Source organism: Oncorhynchus mykiss, chromosome 3, assembly GCF_013265735.2.
Source record: "Oncorhynchus mykiss isolate Arlee chromosome 3, USDA_OmykA_1.1, whole genome shotgun sequence".
Classification (NCBI taxonomy): Eukaryota; Metazoa; Chordata; class Actinopteri; order Salmoniformes; family Salmonidae; genus Oncorhynchus; species Oncorhynchus mykiss.
The window spans coordinates 47463024-47487075 of NC_048567.1; the positions used below are offsets into that span (position 1 = coordinate 47463024).

Here is a 24052-nt window from a genome sequence, read left to right on the forward strand (position 1 = left end):
TCATTGCTAAGAATAGTGAAAATTACTGCAGTTTTTAATGGTTATTGTTTTCAGGCTGGTTGTATTGGTGCTAGCTAGGTACCAAGCAAATGCTAGCTAGCTACCCCACAAGTTGCTGTCAAACAAATAAGGCTTTATTACCATTGCGGTATTGTAAACACATCGTTCGTGGCCGGTGTTTTCTTGTTTGCAGACTTTTTTGTACCACTTTGACAGTGCTACTGATAGTAGTGGTGGTGCTTGGCTTGCACATGCAAATTCAGAACACACAACATTTTATACTAGAACTGTGTTATTTAAAGTGTCAAATTAAAATCTTATTTAACATGTTAAATGGTGTTATTGTCAAATAGTGTTATTTTACGTGTATCTTTTTTGACACACAAAGACCCAAACGGCGTTCCATTGTATGTCGTGAAGCTAATAGCAGTGTGTAACTCCGGTAGGGCAACATCTGAACAATAGCGCACGTGGTAACGTTAGTGTGTACCGGTGCTCGTCCAGTCGCGAAAGCCAACATCATCCACGACAGAGAACGGTTGATTGTCAAGGGCAATGAATTCAATTTTCTTGGCATTAATGGATTTCGCCTTTGAATTGTCTCACTCTTTCAGATGACTGCTCGACTTGTTGACTGCTCAATCCACACAGCATACATTGTGGGCTGGGCTAGGTTAGGAATGCTGTGTTGCAGGTGTAGCGCAAAATGTTATGTGAAGTCATTACGTCATGTACCTACGTTATATAGGTATGCACATCTGCTTTGACATCATTTTTTTACACCGGTGTTAAACTAGACATCGGCCCGATACCGATGTTGGCATTTTTAGCTAATTTCGGCCAATTCCGATATGTTCACCGATATATTGTGCATCCCTAGTAACTACAATGTTGTTGATCCATCCTCAGTGTTCTTCTATCACAACCAATAAACTCTGTAACTGGTTTAAAGTCACCATTGACGTCGTGGTGAAATCCCTGAGCAGTTTCCTTCCTCTCTGGCAACTAAGTTAGGAAGGAGGCCTGTATCTTTGTAGTGACTGGGTGTATTGATACCCCATCCAAAGTGTAATTAATTATATCACAATGCTCAAAGGGATATTCAATGTCTTTATTTTACTCATCTACCAATAGGTGCCCTTCTATGCGAGCCATTTGAAAACCTCCTTGGTCTTTGTTGTTGAATCTGTGTTTGAAATCCACTGCTCGACTGATGCTCGATGTCCACCAGATGCATATGCGTTTGTTTTGTCGGATGTCTAGCCCGCATTTTTAGTACATGACACACGTGCTTCGCTTTTTAACAGGCTAAAAGCTAGCTAGTTGGAGTCTGTGTGTGTACTTTTGATTTGTACCATGGCACAGAAAAGTAACGCAGCCTAGTCGGGCACCCCAAACGTAGCACTGCGGACTGCTCCATTAACAATACATTACTTCCGCCGGAATGCAAAGAGTTTGATGCTTCTGGTGGACATGAGGTGTGAACACTATTACACTATTATTGCACATAAGAGTGAGTCCTTGCATCTTATTAATTTTAACATTTTAATTCCTGAACTTTAGGCTTGCCATAACAAAGGGGTTGAATATTTATTGACTGAAGCCATTTCAGCGTTTCATTTTTAATACATTTGTAAAAAATAAATTATAAAAAGTTCCACTTTGACATCATTGTGTGTAGGCCAGTGACAAGAAATTAAATTAAATAATTTAAAAATTCAACCTCTAACACAACAAAATGTGGAAAAAGGAAACGGGTGTGAATACTTTTTGAAGGCACTGTAGCTAACAACTTGGTAACTTGACAGTAGGTCTAGGCATATTTGATGGCCACAGGAATAATTAAAAGGGTCAGCTACTCATGAACTGTGTTTTGGTGTAGTACATGCGCAGAATGTTTAGAAAACGGGAACAAGCATCCAGAGGATGGGGCAAACAGGGCGCCGGGCCACTGGTTTCCCCCCCGTGATATCGCAATACTACTCGGTATCGTGATACTTGGCCTGGTATCATATCATTAGAAATATTTTATTATCATGACAACACTACATGAGAGCAGGGGTTGGAACCAAAATAATTTTCCAATCATTTAATTCAGAACAGAACCACTAAGTTCTGAACTGGTTCAAACCAGTTCTTTCTGTTCCTTTTTTAACTTGTGAAATCAACAGTATTTTGCTCATTAAATTACTTCAGCAATCAGTGCGGATAGAGCAGGCAAGCTAGTTGTTTACATGCATAATGCACAGACAAGTGTAGCCTTTGGCGAAAGATGCAACAGAAATTATGTACGTGGGGAGAAAGCGAGAGGGGGTTGAGGAGGAGGCTTGAAATGCTTGACATCTTATGACATGCATTATCTGAATTAGGTCCACAGAATTATACCTAGCATGAGCGGCTTCAATTATGGAACTTTATGTCCTTTGAGCTAGCAAGCTAACAAACTTGTGTGTGCACAGCGGCACCAGAATTTAAAACACATCTTACCTTTTTGTTGTTAATAACTTCAACGTGAAACGTGATATCTACACTCTTAGAAAAGAAGGTGCTATATACAACCTAAAAGGGTTTTTCGGCTGTCCCCACAGGATAACCCTTTGAACATCCCTTTTTGGTTCTGTGTAGAGCCCTTTTGGTTCCAGGTAAAACTCCTTCGGGTTCCATGTAACACCCTTTCCACAAAGGGTTCTACATGGAATCCAAAAGGGTTCTACCTTGAACCAAAAAGGGTTCTAGCTGGAACTAAAGCAGGGTTCTCCAATGGGGACAACCGAAGAACCCTTTTGGAACCCTTAACCCTTAACTAGCTGATTAAAAAATCTATATCCCTATCTTCTGAATCATGCTTGTAATGTCAGTACAGTAGCCTATGCTTCGGAGGGACAGGTATGCTTAACACACGCACACACACAGGCAAAGATTTTCAACTGGCAGGCATACACTGGAAAACATTTCTGAGTGATAGAGTGAGGGCTTTGCGTATGCACTTTGTTGTGTATTTTTGTGGGACTAGAAAAATGCCTGGAACGTAAAATAATTATATTAACCGGTTTCCATGCTTTTAAAATAACGGTTCTGTTCCGGAATAGGGTGGATCACTTGCGTTCCCGGTTCTGTTTCTGTTTTTTGAAAATGTTTGTTATTTTCTAGCAGTTTTCGGTTATGTTCCCTGAACCAGTTCAAACCCCTGTATTAGAGGGCTGAGTTGTGGTCTTTTTCTTAGAGGTATTTAGGCCTATATATTACTAAAAGTTCAGTGTGAGGTAGTCTAATAATAAACCTCTGCTGCTGTGGTGATGAGTGGCCATGAAGTGTTATCCGCAAACTGTCTAGGCTAAGCTCAGGCTGAACACCTGTGGAATGTTCATCAGCCAAAACCCAGGAGTGATTTATTAGACGTGCACATCTGCTTTAAACAAAGGGAACGGCTCAGAGTCCCTATGATGTCAGAGTCCTGACTATTGCTTTTTTTCCCCAATCTACCCTTCTGTTTTAAGATGCCAATTCCATGAAATCCCTACAATAGAAAATCATGTAGGGATTTGAAACTGGTGAAGATGCTGTGTGTTAAGAGAAAGTCTGTAGAGTGTCGTTCCATTTAAATTCAATCACTTTTTGACTGCACCCCCTTTTGATTGAACAAAACTTTTCATACATACTTGCCCATGGTAGAAGTGGTCAGAAAGTGACTTTCTGGACATGAATCCCCAAAAATTCAGGAGATTGTGGTAGGGCTGTGACGGTAATTGAATAACCATGTAATTGACGATCATGGATGAAGACCGTCATAAAATTAAAATAACTGTCTAAACTGTTTAAATAGGCCTACATACATTTTTGGAAAATACATTTTGTTATTAACTTTATTGTCATGTAGATAAACTTGACCTAATAGCGGGAGTATTTACTAATGGCTGTAAGCAATTGTTTTGATAACTTAGTCTTTCTATTAAACTGTCTCTATCTCAGCCTCTTTCCAACTGTAGTTTCATGCTCCAGCAGCTAAACCCCTAGATGCGCAGGGGTGTAGAATCGCTAGCCTATAGGCAGGCTATGGCACTTGATGGGTGGACTTTATTTTATACAATTACATTTTCATTGCTTGCTAGTAAATAAATAAATCAGTCTTCTTTAAAAAAAGGTTGGATGTGTCTGACTATTAATTATTAAACAGCAGTCAAGAAGGTTATTCTGGCTCGGAAGCCTATAATGCACGAATTATGTGTCAAATGGACAATGCACCATGTGTAGCTTAGAGCTTATTTTACATCATCTGAAGTGTTTGTTGTGCCCGCCATCGGTTGAGACATAGCATGCTCTTGAATGCAGGATGGGTATAATGTTTTGGATGATAGGCCTAAATGTACTAAACTGGAAATAAAATTGCAATTTCAACTTTCAAATGGTACCACAAAGATGGTTGGAGGTCCACACATCAGAAAATGTTGACTTGAATGGGAATAGCAGTTGTTTTAAATTATACTGTCAATCTTCCATAAGAAACTTATTGAAATCATAGAAATATATAAAATAGAATATACATTCCCATTTAAGTTGACATTCAATGGGGTGGACCAGAGGTCATCTTTTTGTTAGTAATTGGAAGTTAAATGACAATTAAAATTAAATGGTGTACTAGCTAAATTGCAGTGGTCTGAAGGGATAGGTACGTTCTATGAATTATATTTATATTATTGAAATGACACTCACCCTGTATTCAAGAGCATACTGTGTCTAAGATACCAACATATGCAAAAATGAAAAAAATCGGAGTTTCCATGTTTAAGATAATTGACGTTAAAGCTGCCATATGTCACTTTTTGGATGACCTGACCAAATTCAGTTGGAAATGTGAGTTATAGATCTGTCATTCTATTTCAAAGAAAGTTTAAGAAGCGGTGGATATACAGTGCCTTGCAAAAGTATTCGGCCCCCTTGAACTTTGCGACCTTTTGCCACATTTCAGGCTTCAAACATAAAGATATAAAACTGTATTTTTTTGGGAAGAATCAACAACAAGTGGGACACAATCATGAAGTGGAACGACATTTATTGGATATTTCAAACTTTTTTAACAAATCAAAAACTGAAAAATTGGGCGTGCAAAATTATTCAGCCCCTTTACTTTCAGTGCAGCAAACTCTCTCCAGAAGTTCAGTGAGGATCTCTGAATGATCCAATGTTGACCTAAATGACTAATGATGATAAATACAATCCACCTGTGTGTAATCAAGTCTCCGTATAAATGCACCTGCACTGTGATAGTCTCAGAGGTCCGTTAAATGCACAGAGAGCATCATGAAGAACAAGGAACACACCAGGCAGGTCCGAGATACTGTTGTGAAGAAGTTTAAAGCCGGATTTGGATACAAAAATATTTCCCAAGCTTTAAACATCCCAAGGAGCACTGTGCAAGCGATAATATTGAAATGGAAGGAGTATCAGACCACTGCAAATCTACCAAGACCTGGCCGTCCCTCTAAACTTTCAGCTCATACAAGGAGAAGACTGATCAGAGATGCAGCCAAGAGGCCCATGATCACTCTGGATGAACTGCAGAGATCTACATCTGAGGTGGGAGACTGTCCATAGGACAACAATCAGTCGTATATTGCACAAATCTGGCCTTTATGGAAGAGTGGCAAGAAGAAAGCCATTTCTTAAAGATATCCATAAAAAGTGTCGTTTAAAGTTTGCCACAAGCCACCTGGGAGACACACCAAACATGTGGAAGAAGGTGCTCTGGTCAGATGAAACCAAAATTGAACTTTTTGGCAACAATGCAAAACGTTATGTTTGGCGTAAAAGCAACACAGCTGAACACACCATCCCCACTGTCAAACATGCTGGTGGCAGCATCATGGTTTGGGCCTGCTTTTCTTCAGCAGGGACAGGGAAGATGGTTAAAATTGATGGGAAGATGGATGGAGCCAAATACAGGACCATTCTGGAAGAAAACCTGATGGAGTCTGCAAAAGACCTGAGACTGGGACGGAGATTCTTCCAACAAGACAATGATCCAAAACATAAAGCAAAATTTACAATGGAATGGTTCAAAAATAAACATATCCAGGTGTTAGAATGGTCGAGTCAAAGTCCAGACCTGAATCCAATCGAGAATCTGTGGAAAGAACTGAAAACTGCTGTTCATAAATGCCTCACTGAGCTCGAGCTGTTTTGCAAGGAGGAATGGGAAAAAATGTCAGTCTCTCGATGTGCAAAACTGATAGAGACATACCCCAAGCGACTTACAGCTGTAATCGCAGCAAAAGGTGGCGCTACAAAGTATTAACTTAAGGGGGCTGAATAAGTTTGCACGCCCAATTTTTCAGTTTTTGATTTGTTAAAAAAGTTTGAAATATCCAATAAATGTCGTTCCACTTCATGATTGTGTCCCACTTGTTGTTGATTCTTCACAAAAAAATACAGTTTTATATCTTTATGTTTGAAGCCTGAAATGTGGCAAAAGGTCGCAAAGTTCAGGGGGGCCTAATACTTTCGCAAGGCACTGTATTCTATGTGTGCCATTTCTATGCTTCCCATTCTTCCCAGTTTGTTTTTTTACACCAGCTTCAAACAGCTGAAAATACATAATCGTTGGTTATGGAAAATGTATTTCAGAGTGGTTTAGATTAGAGGTCGACCGATTAATGGTAATGGCCGATTAATTTAGGCCGATTTCAAGTTTTCATAACAATCGGAAATCGGTATTTTTGGGTGCCGATTTCCGATTATTATTGTTATTGTTATTTAATTTTTTATATTTTTTATACCTTTTATTTAACTAGGCAAGTCAGTTAAGAACACATTCTTATTTTCAATGACTGCCTAGGAACTGTGGGTTAACTGCCTTGTTCAGGGGCAGAACGACAGATTTTCCCCTTGTCAGCTCAGGAGTTCCAAATCTAGCAACTGCACAGTTAACTAGTCCAACGCTCTAACCATTGCACTCCACGAGTAACCTGCCTGTTACGCGTAATGCAGTAGAAGCCAAGGTAAATTGCTAGCTAGCATTAAACTTATCTTATAATAAACAATCAATCATAATCACTAGTTATAACTACTAATCCAGTTTAGCAGGCAATATTAACCAGGTGAAATTGTGTCATTTCTCTTGCGTTCATTGCACGCAGAGTCAGGGTATATGCAACTGTTTGGGCTGCCTGGCTCATTGCGAACTAATTTGCCAGAATTTTACGTAATTATGACATACATTGAAGGTTGTGCAATGTAACAAGAATATTTAGACTTAGGGATGCCACCCGTTAGATAAAATACCGAACGGTTCTGTATTTCACTGAAATAATAAATGTTTTGTTTTCGAAATTATAGTTTACGGATTCGATCATATTAATGACCAAAGGCTCGTATTTCTGTGTGTTATTATGTTATAATTAGGTCTGATTTGATAGAGCAGTCTGACTGAGCAGCAGCAGGCCCGTAATCATTCATTCAAACAGCACTTTAGTGCGTTTTGCCAGCAGCTCTTCGCAAGCACAGCGCTGTTTATGACTTCAAGCCTAATGCCTGGTGTAACCAATGTGAAATGGCTAGCTAGTTAACTGGGTGTGCGCTAATACTGTTTCAAACGTCACTCGCTTTTAGATCTGGAGTAGTTATTCCCCTTGCACAACAAGCGCCGCGGCTTTTGTGGAGCGATGGGTAACGATGCTTCGAGTGTGGCTGTTGTCGATGTGTTCCTGGTTCGAGCCCAGGTAGGGGCGAGGAGGGGGACGGAAGCTATACTGTTACACTGGCAATACTATAGTGCCTATAAGAACATCCAATAGTCAAAGGTATATGAAATACAAATGGTATAGAGAGAAATAGTCCTATAAATACTATATTAACTACAACCTAAAACCTCTTACCTTGGAATATTGAAGTCTCGTGTTAAAAGGAGCCACCAACTTTCATATGTTCTCATGTTCTGAGCAAGGAACTCAAACGTTAGCTTTTTTACATGGCACACATTTTTACATGGCACATATTACTTTCTTCTCCAACACTTTGTTTATGCATTATTTAAACCAAATTGAACATGTTTCATTATTTATTTAAGGCTAAATTGATTTTATTGACGTTTTATATTAAGTTAAAATAAGTGTTAATTCACTATTGTTGTAATTGTCATTATTACAAATAAAAAAAATTGGCCGATTAATCAGTATAGGCTTTTTTGGTCCTCCAATAATCGGTATCGGTGTTGAAAAATCTTAATCGGTCGACCTCTAGTTTAGATGGTACAATGACTCTCTACATTACAGTGAACTCGGAAAGTATTCAGACCCCTTCCCTTTTTCCACATTTTGTTACGTTACAACCTTATTCTTAAATGGATTAAATCTACACACAATACCCCATAATGACAAAGCGAAAACAGGGTTGTAGAAATGTTTATACATTTATTACAAATAAAAAACAGAAATACCTTATTTACATAAGTATTCAGACCCTTTGCTATGAGACTCGAAATTGAGTTCAGGTGCATCCTGTTTCCATTGATCATCCTTGAGATGTTTCTAGAACTTGATTGGAGTCTACCTGTGGTAAATTCAATTGATTGGACATGATTTAGAAAGGCACACACCTGTCTATATATAGTTGAAGTCGGAAGTTTACATACACCTTAGCCAAATATATTTAAACTCAGTTTTTCACTATTCCTGACATTTAATCTTTGTAGAAATTCCCTGTTTTAGGTCAGTTAGGATCACCACTTTCTTTTAAGAATGTGAAATGTCAGAATACTAGTAGAGAGAATGATTTATTTCAGCTTTTATTTCTTTCATGACATTCCCAGTGGGTCAGAAGTTTACATACACTCAATTAGTATTTGTTAGCATTGCCTTTAAAACTTGTTACGGACGTGGTTCCTGCACAGGAACCACATCAGCGGAAATTTCAGAGCACCACCTATAGTACTATTGTATAGTACTCGATAAATCTCAAACTTTCATTAAAACACACACTCAAGATACTCAATTAAAGCTACACTCGTTTTGAATCTAGCCAACATGTCAGATTTGTAAAATGCTTTTCGGCGAAAGCATGAGAAGCTATTATCTGATAGCATGCACCCCCCAAAATACCTGAACGAGACCTAAACAAAAGATTTTGCGGTAGCCGGCGCTACACAAAACGCAGAAATAAAATATAAAACATTAATTACCTTTGACGAGCATCTTTGTTGGCACTCCTATATGTCCCATAAACATCACAATTGGGTCTTTTTCCCGATTAAATCCGTCAAAGTATGCCAAAAATGTCCATTTATGAAGGCCGTCTGATCCAAGGAAAATGCACCTTTACACGACGCAACGTCACTTTTTAAAATTAACAAAGTTGCCTATAAACTTTTACAAATCACTTCAAACTACTTTTGTAAACCAACTTTAGGTATTAATAAACGTTAATAATCGATAAAATTGATCACGGGGCGATCTGTATTCGATAGCAGCAAGTCTTGAAATCATCGTCTATTTTTTTCACTTTCATAATTTCCTGGGTGCACCCCAAGACAGGAAGTGCCTATACGTCATCCCACCAAGGATAAACATGCAAAGAAATGCCAGTATTGGCGACATCGTGTGGAAGCTGTAGGCGTTGTAAACGGAACCTCATCTATTTTCTATCGCCTTAGACAATTCAAAGACTGGCGGATGAATTTTTTTGTTTTGTTTTTGGTGAACAGTTTTCCCTGGGATTTTTACTCCTGAACACGTTCTGTTATAGCCACAGACATGATTTAACCAGTTTTAGAAACTTCAGAGTGTTTTGTATACGCACATACTTATTATATGCATATACTATATTCCTGGCATGAGTAGCAGGACGTTGAAATGTTGAGCGATTTGTAAAAAAAAGCTGCGAAAATTCGCAGCATCCTTAATTAAATTGTTTAACTTGGGTCATACATTTTCGGGTAGCCTTTCACAAGATTCCCACAATAAGTTGGGTGAATTTTGTCCCATTCGTCCTGACAGAGCTGGTGTAACTGAGTCACGTTTGTAGGCCTCCTTGCTCACACACATTGTGATTGTGATGGCCACTCCAATACATTGACTTTGTTGTCCTTAAGCCATTTTGCCACAACTTTGGAAATATGCTTAGGGTCATTGTCCATTTGGAAGACCCATTTGTGACCAAGCTTTAACTTCCTGACTGATGTTGCTTGACTATATGTAACAGTATAACTTTAGACCGTCCCCTCGCCCATACCCGGGCGCGAACCAGGGACCCTCTGCACACATCAACAACAGTCACCCACAAAGCATCGTTACCCATCGCTCCACAAAAGCCGCGGCCCTTGCAGAGCAAGGGGAACCACTACTTCAAGGTCTCAGAGCAAGTGACGTCACCGATTGAAACGCTATTTAGCACGCACCGCTAACTAAGCTAGCCGTTTCACATCCGTTACACTGACCCCCCTTTTTGACCTCTTCCTTTTTCCGCAGCAACCAGTGATCCTGGTCAACAGCATCAATGTAACAGTATAACTTTAGACCGTCCCCTCGCCCATACTCGGGCGCGGACCAGGGACCCTCTGCACACATCAACAACAGTCACCCACAAAGCATCGTTACCCATCCCTCCACAAAAGCTGCGGCCCTTGCAGAGCAAGGGGAACCACTACTTCAAGGTCTCAGAGCAAGTGACGTCACCGATTGAAACGCTATTTAGCGCACACCGCTAACTAAGCTAGCCGTTTCACATCCGTTACATATATCCACATAATTTTCCTCCCTCATGAAGCCATCTAATCTGTTTAGTGAAGTGCACCAGTCCCTCCTGCAGCAAAGTACCCCCATAACATGAACATGATGCTGCCACCCCCGTGTATTCTTCGGCTTTCAAGCCTCCCCCTTTTTCCTCCAAACATAACGATGGTCATTATGGCCAAACAGTTCTATTTTTGTTTAATCAGACCAGAGGACATTTCTCCAAAAAATACGATCTTTGTCCCCATGTACAGTTGCAAACCGTAGTCTGGCTTTTTATGGTGGTTTTGGAGCAGTGGCTTCTTCCTTGCTGAGCAGTCTTTCAGGTTATGTTGATATAGTACTCGTTTTACTGTGGATATAGTTACTTTTGTACCGGTTTCCTCCAGCATCTTCACAAGGTCCTTTGCTGTTGTTCTGGGATTGATTAGCCTTTTTCTCACCAAAGTATGTTCATCTCTATGAGACAGAACGCGTCTCCTTCCTGAGAGGTATGACAGTTGCGTGGTCCCATGGTGTTTATACTTGCATACTATTGTTTGTACAGATGAACGTGGTACCTTCAGGTGTTAAGAAATTGCTCCCAAGGATGGACCAGACTTGTGGAGGTCTTAGGTGATTTATTTTGATTTTCCCATGATGTCAAGCAAAGAGGCACTGAGTTTGAACGTAGACTTTGAAATACATCCACAGGTACACCTCCAATTGACTCAAATTATGTCAATTAGCCATAAGTTAATCAGAAGCTTCTAAAGCCATGACATCATTTTCTGGAATTTTCCAAGCTGTTTAAAGGCACAGTCAACTCAGTGTATGTATTCTTCTGGCCCACTGGAATTGTGATACAGTGAATTATAAGTGAAATCATCTGTCTGTAAACTAGAGGTCGACCGACTAATCGGAATTGCCGATTAATTAGGGCAGATTTCAAGTTTTCATAACAATCGGAGATTGTTTTTTTTGGGCACCGATTTAAAAAAAAAAAACTTTATTTAACTAGGCAAGTCAGTTAAGAACACATTCTTATTTTCAATGACGGCCTAGGAACGGTGGGTTAACTGCCTCGTTCAGGGGCAGAACGACAGATTCACCTTCACCTTGTCATCTCGGGGGATCCAATCTTGCAACAGTTAACTAGTCCAATGCAATAACGACCTGCCTCTCTCTCGTTGCATTCCACAAGGAGACTGACTGCCTGTTACGCGAATGCAGTAAGACAAGGTAAGTTGCTAGCTAGCATTAAACTTATCTTGTAAAAAAACAATCAATCATAATCACTAGTTAACTACACATGGTTGATGATATTACTAGATATTATCTAGCGTGTCCTGCGTTGCATATAATCTGACTGAGCATACAAGCATACAAGAACCACCAGCTTTCATATGTTCTCATGTTCTGAGCAAGTAACTAAAACGTTAGCTTTCTTACATAGCACATATTGCACTTTTACTTTCTTCGCCAACACTTTGTTTTTTCATTATTTAAACCAAATTGAACATGTTTCATTATTTACTTGAGGTTAAATTGATTTTATTGATGTATTATATTAAGTTAAAATAAGTGTTCATTCAGTATTGTTGTAATTGTCATTATTACAAATACATTTTTAAAAATTGTCCAATTAATCCGTATCGGCTTTTTTGGTCCTCCAATAATCAGTATCGGTATCGGCGTTGAAAAAAATCATAATCGGTCGACCTCTACTGTAAACAATTGTTAGAAAAATGACTTGTGTCATGCACAAAGTAGACGTCCTAACCGACTTGCCAAAATAATAGTTTGTTCACAAGAAATTATGAAGTATACTATTTTACTGTTTTTCAACTGTGCTGTGATGTTTTACATGATGTTTTAACCTTTCTAATAGTAATAGCATAGTATCCACAGATTGTGAGCTAACAATGAAAACCATTCCTAAAAGTATTATTGTGTTGTTTATTGATTGACTATGGCGTTCCAAATTGTCCAGGAGATCAGGCAACAGAAAATCCGATAGGCTAAAGTACAGGCAGAAAATAGGCAAAAGGCGTAGTTAGTGAGGCAGGCAAAAACTATCATACACGGTAGGCGTAAATCCCGGGAAAAACATCGCTCTGAAAGACATGTGTCACAAAACAAACAATACATCACAGTGATGGGGTGCAAATAACTGAACTAAATAGTGTGTGATAATGACATACAGGTGTGTGAAGAGGTGATTAGAATTTAGGTGATTGTGATCTGTAGCGTGAGCTGCGTTCAGGGAATCAATGTGTTTGAGGGTGTCAGTTGGAAGTAGACGTTACATTTTTAGCCATTCCTGTCACCAGAAACAAGCTACTTAGGGGCAATACCAGAATAAATTATCTTTTGATTCTGTCTCTTCGCATCAAAATTTGCAGAGCTGAGATTGTTGTATATGAACTCCCCTTTTCAGGTCTTTCAAAGATAATTAGTAAAAATCCAAATAACTTCACAGATCGTCGCGGTTTTGTCTCACCCGGGGTCATGGTTAGATTCACCTTTATCGTTGAAGGAATGAGCGTTACACCGAGGCCTGTACTCAGAGCGGGATCGATTTGGAGCGGGATCGATTTGGAGGTGGAGGGTCCATCATGGTCTGGGGCGGTGTGTCACAGCATCATCGGACTGAGCTGGTTGTCATTGCCTGCAATCTCAACGCTGTGCGTTACAGGGAAGATATCCTCCTCCCTCATGTGATACCCTTCCTACAGGCTCATCCTGACATGCCCCTCCAGCATGACAATGCCAACAGCCACACTGCTCGTTCTGTGCGTGATTTCCTGCAAGACAGGAATGTCAGTGTTCTGCCATAGCCAGCAATGAGCCCGGATCTCAATCCCATTGAGCATGTCTGGGACCAGTTGGATAGGAGGGTGAGGGCTAGGGCCATTCCCCCCAGAAATGTCCGGGAACTTGCAGGTGGCTTGCTGGAAGAGTGGGGTAACATCTCACAGCAAGAACTTGCAAATCTCGTGCAGTCCATTAGGAGGAGATGCACTGCAGTACTTAATGCAGCTGGTGGTCACACCAGATACTAACTGTTACTTTTGATTTTGACCCCCCCTTTGTTCAGGGACACATTATTCCATTTATGTTAGTCTGTGGAACTTGTTCAGTTTATGTCTCAGTTGTTGAATCTTGTTATGTTCATACAAATATTTACACATGTTAAGTTTGCTGAAAATAAATGCAGTTGACAGTGAGAGGACGTTTCTTTTTTTGTTGAGTTTATATAGCATTCTGTTGGTGGCAAGGATTTTGTATAATAGTTTCAATTGAAAAACTCGAAGTATTGAATCCAGTGTTGATTTTTGTGTCAGCTCATATGGTGCCTTCTTGCTGTGGGCTCAAAACTAAAGAGAAAATCACACCTGCTTACTCTTATTTTGTAGTACCTCATTTGTTTTCCTATTTGTTTTGTCAACTTTTCGGCATGTTGTCTGTGAAGTAGGCTATGGGAGTTTTGTAACTTTTTACACCTTGGCTTCGTGATAGCGTGCTAGCTGACTAACATCTGGAATCTGTCTATTTCAGATTACACTGACTCCATTGGCTAATTCAGCCTGCACGCTTTTAAAAGTTGTACCTTCGGATGGGCCCCAGCCATTAATCTGTAAGTCTCTGCTCTCTCTTCACTTTCAATGTTCGATTATGCTTTAGTTGTGTTCTAGCCGGTCTCCAGTAGTTAGGCTCTAGCTTGCCGACCATAACCGTGGTGATTGGCTAGGTTAATAGCTAGTTGGCTAAATAGCTAACGTAGATTGCTGCCTAGCTTGTGGGCTAAGATAACTGCATATAGCTAATATTCTTTGATATCTAGTTAGCTAGATGGCGTAATGTGTTTCCAAAACTTTGGCGCGTCCTCCATATATAAAGAAATCTTCCGAATTCTGATCGGTTGTATGTAATAACTTGAAAAGTGAGTTGTAACATTGCCTTGCGACTTTTTACAGAAATCAGGATAATACCCAGATGCAGACAGCTAGAGTCACAGATGTTTATGGACCTGTTCAGCAGGTACAGACAGACGAGAGTTGTGTCTCCGGTAGCTTACTTTTATTCCGGCAAAACAGAGTTTTCAACAGCGCATAGATGACAATAACATAGCAAAACCAGGGTTCGGATTAGCTTTCAGAAATGTGCATTTTCAAAATGCAGACTACAAAAAAAATCTGTGCTTTAAACAATTTCACCTGCTTTTTACATTGACAGGAAATAGTGTTTGTTTGCTTCAATAGAGTGATATGGGGTGTGCAAGTATAGTTTTCCTTCACAGAAAATACATTAGTGCAACACATTCGTCATTAAATTGTTTTCTTCAGATGACAACAGAAGTGCAATGCTATTGCTAGCAGCCACAGAAAGTATTCACACCCCTTGACTTTTCCACATTTTGTTGTGTTACAGGCTGAATTTTAAATGGATTGAATTGCATTTTTTTTGTCACTGACTTACACATAATACCCAATAATTTTTACAAATGAATAAAAAATGAAAAGCTGAACTATCTTGAGTCAAAAAGTATTCAACCCTTTTGTAATGGCAAGCCTAAATAAGTGCAGAATTAAAAAGTTGCTTAATAAATCATGTAACAAGTTGCATGGACTCATTCTGTGTGCAATAAGGAAAAGGGAAAGGGGTGCTTAACATGATTTTTGAATGACTACCTCATCTCTGTACACCACACATAATTATATGTAAGGTCCCTCAGTCGAGCAATGAATTTCAAACACAGATTCAACCACAAAGACCAGGAAGGTTTTCCAATGAATCACAAAGAAGGGCACCTATTGGTAGATGGGTAAAAAAAGAGTTTCATGGCTGTAATAGGAAAAAACTGAGGATGGATCAACGACATAGTAGTTACTCTGTCAATAGGTTACTACTATAGGTTACTACTCTGTCAATAGTAACCTAATTGACAGAGTGAAAAGAAGGAAGCCTGTACAGAATTCAAATATTCATCAGGTTTGCAACAAGGCACAAGTAATACTGCAAAAAAATGTTTTTGCCCTGCATAGAAAATTATGTTTGGGGAAAGTCCAATAAAACACAATACTGAGTACTACTCTCCATATTATCAAGCATAGTAGTGGCTACATCATGTTATGGATATGCTTGTAATCTTTTTATGGAATTGAGCTAAGCACAGGCAAAAACCTAGAGTAAAACCTAGTTCAGTATGCTTTCCACCAGTCACAAAGAGATACATTTACCTTTCAGCAGGACAATAACCTAAAACACAAGGTCAAATCTACACTGGAGTTGCTTACCAAGAAGACAGTTAATGCTCCTGAGTGGCCGAGTTACAGTTTGGACTTGAATCTAGAGGTTGACCGATTATGAGTTTTCCATGCCGATACCGATACCGATTATTGGAGGACCAAAAATGCCGATACCAATTAATGGCCCGATTTTAATTTTTGTTTTTTTTGTAATAATGACAATTACAACAATACTGAATGAACACTTATTTTAACTTAATATAATACATCAATAAAATCAACTTAGCCTCAAGTAAAAATGAAACATGTTCAATTTGGTTTAAATAATGCAAAAACAAAGTGTTGGAGAAGAAAGGAAAAGTGCAATATGTGCTATGTAAGAAAGCTAACATTTCAGTTCCTTGCTCAGAACATGAGAACATATGAAATCTGGTGGTTCCTTTTAACATGAGTCTTCAATATTCCCAGGTAAGAAGTTTTAGGTTGAAGTTATTGAAGCAGCGTTACCCATGCAGAGCAAGGGGAACAACTACTAGAAGGCTCAGAGCGAGTGACGTTTAAAACACTATTAGCGCGCGCTAACTAGCTAGCCATTTCACTTCGGTTACACCAGCCTCATATCGGGAGTTGATAGGCTTGAAGTCATAAACAGCGCAATGCTTGACGCACAACGAAGAGCTGCTGGCAAAACGCACGAAAGTGCTGTTTGAATGAATGTTTACGCGCCTGCTTCTGCCTACCAACGCTCAGTCAGATACTTAAATACTTGTATGCTTGTATGCTCAGTCAGATTATATGCAACGCAGGACACGCTAGATAATATCTAGTAATATCATCAACCATGTGTAGTTAACTAGTGATTATGATTGATTGTTTTTTATAAGATAAGTTTAATACTAGCTAGCAACTTACCTTGGCTTACTGCATTCGCGTAACAGGCAGTCAGTCTCCTTGTGGAATGCAACGAGAGAGAGGCAGGTCAGAGAGGCAGGTCGTTATTGCGTTGGACTAGTTAACTGTAAGTTTGCAAGATTGGATCCTCCAAGCTGACAATGTGAAAATCTGTCGTTCTGCCCCTGAACGAGGCAGCTAACCCACCGTTTCTAGGCCGTCATTGAAAATAAGAATGTGTTCTTAACTGACTTGCCTAGTTAAATAAAGGTATAATATTTTACATTTTAATAAAAAAAATATAAAAGAAATCGGCAAACCGGCGCCCGAAAATACCGTTTTCCGATTGTTATGAAAACTTGAAATCAGCCCTAATTAATCGGCCATTCTGATTAATCGGTCGACCTCTACTTGAATCCACTTTGAACATCTATGGCAAGACTTAAAAATTGTTGTCTAGCAATGATCAACAACCAAAGTGACAGAGGTTGAAGAATTTGATAAGAATAATGGGCAAATGTTGCACAATCCAAGTGTGGAAAGCTCTTAGAGACTTACACAGAAAGACTTACAGCTGTAATCGCTGTCAAAGGTACTTCTACAACTACGACTCAGGGGGGTAAATGCTTATGTATTTCATCAAGTTAGCAGACGACACAACAATAGTGGGCTTGATCACCAACAACGATTAGACTTCATACAGGGAGGAGGTGAGGGCAATCGGAGTGTGGTGTCAGGAAAACAACCTCTCACTCAACGGAGATGATCATGGACTTCAGGAAACAGCAGAGGGCGCACCCCTCTGTCCACATCAAAGGGACAGCAGTGGAGAAGGTGGAAAGTTTTAAGTTCCTGGCCGTACACATCACAGACAAACGGAAATGGTCCACCCACACAGACAGTGTGGTGAAGAATGCGCAACAGTGCCTCTTCAACCTCAGGAGGATGAAGAAATTTGGCTTGTCATCCAAAACCCTGACAAACTTTTACAGATGCACAATCGAGAGCGTCCTGTCGGGCTGTATCACAGCCTGGTACGGCAACTGCACCACCCTCAACAGCAAGGCTCTCCAGAGGGTGGTACCGTCTGCACAACGCATCACCTCGGGCAAACTACCTGCCCTCCATGACACCATACAGCACCCGATGTCACAGGAAGGCCAAAAAGATCATCAAGGACAACAACCCGAGCCATTGCCTGTTCACACCGCTATCATCCAGAAGGCGAGGTCAGTACAGGTGCATCAAAGCTGGGACCGAGAGATTGAAAAACAGCTTCTATCTCAAGGCCATCAGAATGTTAAACAACAATCACTAACTCAGAGAGGCTGCTGCCTACATTGTTACCCATTCACTGGACACTTTAATAAATGGATCACTAGTCACTTTAAACAATGCCACTTTAAATAATTCCACTTTAATAATGTTTGCATATCTTTCATTACTCATATCACATGTATATGCTGTATTTTATACCATCTATTGCGCCTGGCTTATGCAACTCGGCCATCACTCATCCATATACTATATGTACATATTCTCATTCACCTCTTTAGATTTGTGTGTATTAGGTAGTTGTTGGGGAATTGTTAGATTACTTGCACTGTCAGAACTAGAAGCACAAGCATTTCGCTACACTCGCATTAACATCTGCTAACCATATGTATGTGACCAATAACATTTTATTTTATTTGAAATGAGATATTTCTGTATTTAAAAATTAAATTTCAAATCAAATCAAATACATTCTAAAATCATGTGTTCACTTTGTAATTATGGGTTATTGTGTGTATTTTGAATTCAGGCTGTAACACAACTATATGTGGAAAAAGTGAAGGGGTAAAAATACTTTCTGAAGGCACTGTAAGTCCTTTAGCTAACAATGAAAAGGTCAAAACGATGCATGGCCATATTTCCAATGTTTAACACAGAAAGAATGTAGCCAGCTACATTTCCTAATGTTTTGCTTGAAGTTAATCTTGCATTTTAATCTGCTACTGGAGAAAACTACACTGGAGATAAGTAGCCTACACATCAGCTATCTGGTGATCCAATGACAAGAGCAAAGCTATTTCATCTGAGTTGAAGAAGTGCAACAGAAGCACGAAATTTGTCCTTTTACATTCATGATTTGGAGCGAACCCTTACTAAAGAAACATTACTGTGCAGCCGTATTCATTGATCTGGCCAAGGCTTTCGACTCTGTCAATCACCACATCCTCATCGGCAGACTCGACAGCCTTGGTTTCTCAAATGATTGCCTCGCCTGGTTCACCAACTACTTCTCTGATAGAGTTCAGTGTGTCAAATCTGAGGATCTGCTGTCCGGACCTCTGGCAGTCTCTATGGGGGTGCCACAGGGTTCAATTCTTGGACCGACTCTATTCTCTGTATACATCAATGATGTCGCTCTTGCTGCTGGTGAGTCTCTGATCCACCTCTACGCAGACGACACCATTCTGTATACTTCTGGCCCTTCTTTGGACACTGTGTTAACAACCCTCCAGGCAAGCTTCAATGCCATACAACTCTCCTTCCGGGGCCTCCAATTGCTCTTAAATACAAGTAAAACTAAATGCATGCTCTTCAACCGATTGCTGCCTGCACCTGCCCGCCTGTCCAACATCACTACTCTGGACGGCTCTGACTTACAATACGTGGACAACTACAAATACCTAGGTGTCTGGTTAGACTGTAAACTCTCCTTCCAGACCCACATCAAACATCTCCAACCAAAGTTAAATCTATAATTGGCTTCCTATTTCGCAACAAAGCATCCTTCACTCATGCTGCCAAACATACCCTTGTAAAACTGACCATCCTACCAATCCTCGACTTCGGCGATGTCATTTACAAAATAGTCTCCAATACCCTACTCAACAAATTGGATGCAGTCTATCACAGTGCAATCCGTTTTGTCACCAAAGCCCCATATACTACCCACCATTGCGACCTGTACACTCTCGTTGGCTGGCCCTCACTTCATACTCGTCACCAAACCGACTGGCTCCATGTCATTTACAAGACCCTTCTAGGTAAAGTCCCCCCTTGTCTCAGCTCGCTGGTCACCATAGCATCACCCACCTGTAGCACGCGCTCCAGCAGGTATATCTCTCTGGTCACCCCCAAAACCAATTCTTTCTTTGGCCGCCTCTCCTTCCAGTTCTCTGCTGCCAATGACTGGAACAAACTACAAAAATCTCTGAAACTGGAAACACTTATCTCCCTCACTAGCTTTAATTACCAACTGTCAGAGCAGCTCACAGATTACTGCACCTGTACATAGCCCACCTATAATTTAGCCCAAACAACTACCTCTTTCCCTACTGTATTCATTTTATTTATTTATTTATTTTGCTCCTTTGCACCCCATTATTTTTATTTCTACTTTGCACATTCTTCCACTGCAAATCTACCATTCCAGTGTTTTACTTGCTATATTGTATTTACTTTGCCACCATGGCCTTTTTTTGCCTTTACCTCCCTTATCTCACCTCATTTGCTCACATCGTATATAGACTTGTTTATACTGTATTATTGACTGTATGTTTGTTTTACTCCATGTGTAACTCTGTGTCGTTGTATGTGTCGAACTGCTTTGCTTTATCTTGGCCAGGTCGCAATTGTAAATGAGAACTTGTTCTCAACTTGCCTACCTGGTTAAATAAAGGTGAAATAAAAAATAAAATAAAAAAGCAGAGCAGAATTTGCAATAAGAAGCATTTTAGATCTGCGTTTACAAAATGTGTTTATTTGCATTTTATCTTTCCTTTTCTGCAGGAAAAAATCAGAATCAGAATCCAGCGTTAACACAACACCTGAAATGGGGATGGACACGGTTATTCGAATATTGCTTTTTTTGGGGGGGCTTTTTGAACAATGAAAAGGCTTTGTCTAAAATTAAATTAAATGATCTGTGTGACATTGCTACGTAGCCTACAAGGATAGACCATAACATTCAACTTTTTAATAAAACACCTGTTTTATGACGGTTTTCATGTGTGCCCCATAAAAAAGGCACTGGTAGCCTATACACGTTTCACATGTGTAACTTGTTGTTATTGTAGCTTGTTGTTATTGTCGATCAATCAAAGCAACGCCATGTGTAGCAAGTGAAGTGAGAGATTTGTAATCAATGCAAAATGAAATAAAAATGACGAAATTAAGTTGGCTAAATGAGGAATAGGCTACAATGATCAACCAACCGGTAGGATGTTGTTTGGAGTTGTTGTAGACAAGGACGGGAGGGAGCACAGCAAAATAGCCTCAATTAGCCTTGCTCCTTTAGCTAGCTAGCTGGCTAACTTAGCTGACTACTGTATTTTTTTATTTTTAAAAACATTTATTTGACCTTTATTTAAATTGCGACCTGGCCAAGATAAAGCAAAGCAGTGCGACATAAACAACAACACAGAGTTACACATGCGATAAACATACGTACAGTCAATAACACAATAGAAAAATCTGTATACAGTGTGAGCAAATGAAGTAAGGAGGTAAGGCAATAAATAGTGGCGAAGTAATTACAATTTAGCCATTTACACTGGAGTGATATATGTGCAGATGAGGATGTGCAAGTAGAAATACTGGCTTGCAAAAGAGCAGAAAAACAAAAACAAATGTGGGGATGAGGTAGGTAGTTGGTTGGATGGGCTATTTACAGATGGGCTGTGTACAGCTGCAGCGATTGGTAAGCTGCTCTGACAGCTGACGCTTAAAGTTAGTGAGGGAGATATAAGTCTCCAACTTCAGTGATTTTTGCAATTTGTTCCAGTCATTGGCAGCAGAGAACTAGAAGGAAAGGCGGCCAAAGGAGGCATTGGCTTTGGGGATGACCAGTGAAATATACCTGCTGGAGCGTGTGCTACGGGTTGGTGTTGCTATGGTGACCAGTGAGCTGAGATAAGGCGGAGCTTTCACTAGCAAAGACTTATAGAGGACCTGGAGCCAGTGGGTTTGGCGACGAGTATGTAGCGAGGACCAGCCAACGAGAGCATACAGGTCTCAGTGGTGGGTAGTAATCTAGCTAGCTTCTTTACAAAGATTTGATGTAGTCAAGACAGGCACTAGCAGATGGTTTTATAGACAAACTTGTTGCAGCCATAGGTTATATATATACTAGTCGAGTCAGTTTGGCTACTTTCTTTCAACTTTCTCTCTCACCCTCTGTTCCATACACACACACACACACACACACACACACACACACACACACACACACACACACACACACACTACTCCTCTCTCACCACTCCCCCACAAGCAGAGCACAGCGCACCAGCGCTTTTGAGTCAAGCAAGCAAGTCTCCATTGACAAAACACATGTATTTTGACTATAACATGTATTTCAACCATCTAGATATCCCCAAAAATTGTGAAATCATATTAAATGCCTATCCTTACCCTGAAATTACATAGGTTGTCATTCAACTAATAAAGCATAATATAGCGCAAGCCATTTTAGCATTTGAATGCCGAAGGTGCAGGGCAGATGTGCAAGATCAGGAATAGGCCGCCTACCTCACATTGGTAAGCGTGCAAAGCTGGGCACAGTCCGCAGTTTGACTAGGCTACTGATATTGCCTGGGGTTGTTCGGCATGCAAAATTACATGTAGATCAGTGACTGTCAACACAGTTACATGCTTAGTTCGACACTGAAGGAGAGGACACATCAGTTGTCACAAAAGATGAGAGGTATTTTCGGACGGTAGAATATAGTATGAGCAAGAAATTAGTTAACCAGTGATTCGTAACAAATGAATGGATTTTTGTTCAGTTTGAGAGTGTTCCTAGTTGAGTGATGTTCAATACAATAAACCTGATAAAGATTTTAAATAGATGTGGGCAGGCTGAGGCTGGCAACTAGTAACTCATAGCTAGATATCATTCTCACAATCAGATCAGTTTACAAGATCTAGATATATGTGAACTAGGTCTTCATGAGCTCACTGCTGATATTTGAGGCAGATCTTTTTTGAAACACTTTGGCTCCTCATGAAGAGAGATGGCAATCTCTGATGTGAAATGTGTTTTTCTATGGAGGCCATGTGTAAGGTAATGTTGTTTAATTGCTGAACGAGGTGAGGTGTAGCATGTTGGGTAAGGGAGGGATGAGCAATGTCTTGTCTGCCAATGTCTAATGGATAGACATGTCAGGTTGACTCCACAGCCCCAGGTACAACTGTAAATTCTGAGTAATGATCGGCCTTCAAAAACATGTCTCAACTCTTCAGTGATGTTGGGAAGCTTGGATAGGGAATAAAAACACGTTTCTCACACTCTTGACTGCGGACTACGCAGTGGCAATTTCAAGGTGGAAGTTTATGCCCCAAAAATCACATTAGCAGTATGGAGTCAGCTTTCTCTCAGAATTATCTGAAAATTGGAACTCTTTTCAATAACAGTTGTCCTCCTGGGTAAAATACGAGCTCGCTAATTAGCAGATTAGACTTGTCATCTTTTTTTTATTTCAACATGAGCAATGTGGACATTCATTCTAGAAGAAAATTGGGTTACTTGTAAAAGTCACTACTGTAAATTGTATTTGAATCTGCTTGTGACATTTCTGCCCTAAAGGCAAGGTGAATAATCATACGATCTCAGAGAATGTCAGGCTATTTTCCCAGTATCTTCCAAAGTTTATAAATGGTTAGCTGACAATGTCATGAAAACGATGAGCACACTTCGAAGGGGCAGAAGGCCTTGTGATGTTATGGTTCTGTATGGCCAGGTAGCTATCAACAATGACAAGAAACTGCATGTGGTGAATCATAAGTGGCTCGTTTCAGCTTGTTTGATCTTGTTCTTGATACCATGTCTTGTTTTGGTGTTTTGACTGATGTCTTGTCTATGCTAATATGACAAAAATTTGCTACATAGCTAACCAACAAATGTAATGATATATTTCAGAGACAGGTGCTCATTGTTTAACTTTATTTATGTTTTCAATTCATATTGAAGATGAAATATAGTTTACACGTTATCAACAATCTAAGCCAACCTTTTTTGCCCCATAGTTGCGCACACATCGGTTTTGTTGCTAAACATCAAACCCGTCTATAAGAACACACTGGTCCAAGCGTGTTTATTTCCCAGGTAAACTACCACACATAGACATGCACATAAGTAGCGCCAGACAGGAACCCCTACAGTTAAACTATTTTGTATTATAACAGTTCTAGCCTAAATTCCCCCCATTACACCACCAG

The 24052-nt window shown here is 39.9% G+C and overlaps 1 protein-coding gene across 6 annotated transcripts in view; it reads left to right on the plus strand.

Annotated features, from left to right (window-relative positions):
• The window catches only part of LOC110520058 (protein TANC1), a 277467-nt gene that overhangs the window by 15647 nt on the left and 237768 nt on the right, over nt 1-24052 (plus strand). For 5 of the 6 annotated variants that reach the window (XM_021597043.2, XM_021597046.2, XM_021597045.2 and 2 more), the window contains exon 2: nt 14262-14340. The exons of the other annotated variant lie outside the window; for it this stretch is intronic. The gene's annotated coding sequence lies outside the window, so the exon portion shown is untranslated. The remainder of the gene's footprint in view (nt 1-14261; nt 14341-24052) is intronic. 6 annotated transcript variants of the gene reach the window in all.